The sequence below is a fragment of the Musa acuminata genome, unplaced genomic scaffold (genome assembly GCF_036884655.1).
Source record: "Musa acuminata AAA Group cultivar baxijiao unplaced genomic scaffold, Cavendish_Baxijiao_AAA HiC_scaffold_544, whole genome shotgun sequence".
NCBI classification, from domain to species: Eukaryota; Viridiplantae; Streptophyta; class Magnoliopsida; order Zingiberales; family Musaceae; genus Musa; species Musa acuminata.
In genome coordinates this window covers 52501-55000 of record NW_027020786.1, presented here as the reverse complement: position 1 = coordinate 55000, position 2500 = coordinate 52501, and positions in this window count along the sequence as shown.

The following is a 2500-nucleotide window of genomic DNA, read 5'->3' as shown; positions in this document are numbered from 1 at the left end:
TTGGCTGCACGAGCGAGCGGCGAGCGGCGGACAGCGAGCGAAGCGAGAGGCAGCACCGTCCCTGCTATACGAAAGCCCCATCCAGCCCTGTGCCACCCGGGGGGTTCCAGGGTGCTGAGATGGCTGACGTTTTGCTCCGCTCTCGACGGTCACCGCGCAATGCAAGAACAGGCCAAAAACTGGCCAAAACGGCCCAAAAACGGGCCAAAACTGGCCATTTTTGGCTGCGCGAGCGAGCGGCGAGCGGCGGACAGCGAGCGAAGCGAGAGGCAGCACCGTCCCTGCTATACGAAAGCCCCATCCAGCCCTGTGCCACCCGGGGGGTTCCAGGGTGCTGAGATGGCTGACGTTTTGCTCCGCTCTCGACGGTCACCGCGCAATGCAAGAACAGGCCAAAAACTGGCCAAAACGGCCCAAAAACGGGCCAAAACTGGCCATTTTTGGCTGCACGAGCGAGCGGCGAGCGGCGGACAGCGAGCGAAGCGAGAGGCAGCACCGTCCCTGCTATACGAAAGCCCCATCCAGCCCTGTGCCACCCGGGGGGTTCCAGGGTGCTGAGATGGCTGACGTTTTGCTCCGCTCTCGACGGTCACCGCGCAATGCAAGAACAGGCCAAAAACTGGCCAAAACGGCCCAAAAACGGGCCAAAACTGGCCATTTTTGGCTGCACGAGCGAGCGGCGAGCGGCGGACAGCGAGCGAAGCGAGAGGCAGCACCGTCCCTGCTATACGAAAGCCCCATCCAGCCCTGTGCCACCCGGGGGGTTCCAGGGTGCTGAGATGGCTGACGTTTTGCTCCGCTCTCGACGGTCACCGCGCAATGCAAGAACAGGCCAAAAACTGGCCAAAACGGCCCAAAAACGGGCCAAAACTGGCCATTTTTGGCTGCACGAGCGAGCGGCGAGCGGCGGACAGCGAGCGAAGCGAGAGGCAGCACCGTCCCTGCTATACGAAAGCCCCATCCAGCCCTGTGCCACCCGGGGGGTTCCAGGGTGCTGAGATGGCTGACGTTTTGCTCCGCTCTCGACGGTCACCGCGCAATGCAAGAACAGGCCAAAAACTGGCCAAAACGGCCCAAAAACGGGCCAAAACTGGCCATTTTTGGCTGCGCGAGCGAGCGGCGAGCGGCGGACAGCGAGCGAAGCGAGAGGCAGCACCGTCCCTGCTATACGAAAGCCCCATCCAGCCCTGTGCCACCCGGGGGGTTCCAGGGTGCTGAGATGGCTGACGTTTTGCTCCGCTCTCGACGGTCACCGCGCAATGCAAGAACAGGCCAAAAACTGGCCAAAACGGCCCAAAAACGGGCCAAAACTGGCCATTTTTGGCTGCACGAGCGAGCGGCGAGCGGCGGACAGCGAGCGAAGCGAGAGGCAGCACCGTCCCTGCTATACGAAAGCCCCATCCAGCCCTGTGCCACCCGGGGGGTTCCAGGGTGCTGAGATGGCTGACGTTTTGCTCCGCTCTCGACGGTCACCGCGCAATGCAAGAACAGGCCAAAAACTGGCCAAAACGGCCCAAAAACGGGCCAAAACTGGCCATTTTTGGCTGCACGAGCGAGCGGCGAGCGGCGGACAGCGAGCGAAGCGAGAGGCAGCACCGTCCCTGCTATACGAAAGCCCCATCCAGCCCTGTGCCACCCGGGGGGTTCCAGGGTGCTGAGATGGCTGACGTTTTGCTCCGCTCTCGACGGTCACCGCGCAATGCAAGAACAGGCCAAAAACTGGCCAAAACGGCCCAAAAACGGGCCAAAACTGGCCATTTTTGGCTGCACGAGCGAGCGGCGAGCGGCGGACAGCGAGCGAAGCGAGAGGCAGCACCGTCCCTGCTATACGAAAGCCCCATCCAGCCCTGTGCCACCCGGGGGGTTCCAGGGTGCTGAGATGGCTGACGTTTTGCTCCGCTCTCGACGGTCACCGCGCAATGCAAGAACAGGCCAAAAACTGGCCAAAACGGCCCAAAAACGGGCCAAAACTGGCCATTTTTGGCTGCACGAGCGAGCGGCGAGCGGCGGACAGCGAGCGAAGCGAGAGGCAGCACCGTCCCTGCTATACGAAAGCCCCATCCAGCCCTGTGCCACCCGGGGGGTTCCAGGGTGCTGAGATGGCTGACGTTTTGCTCCGCTCTCGACGGTCACCGCGCAATGCAAGAACAGGCCAAAAACTGGCCAAAACGGCCCAAAAACGGGCCAAAACTGGCCATTTTTGGCTGCACGAGCGAGCGGCGAGCGGCGGACAGCGAGCGAAGCGAGAGGCAGCACCGTCCCTGCTATACGAAAGCCCCATCCAGCCCTGTGCCACCCGGGGGGTTCCAGGGTGCTGAGATGGCTGACGTTTTGCTCCGCTCTCGACGGTCACCGCGCAATGCAAGAACAGGCCAAAAACTGGCCAAAACGGCCCAAAAACGGGCCAAAACTGGCCATTTTTGGCTGCACGAGCGAGCGGCGAGCGGCGGACAGCGAGCGAAGCGAGAGGCAGCACCGTCCCTGCTATACGAAAGCCCCA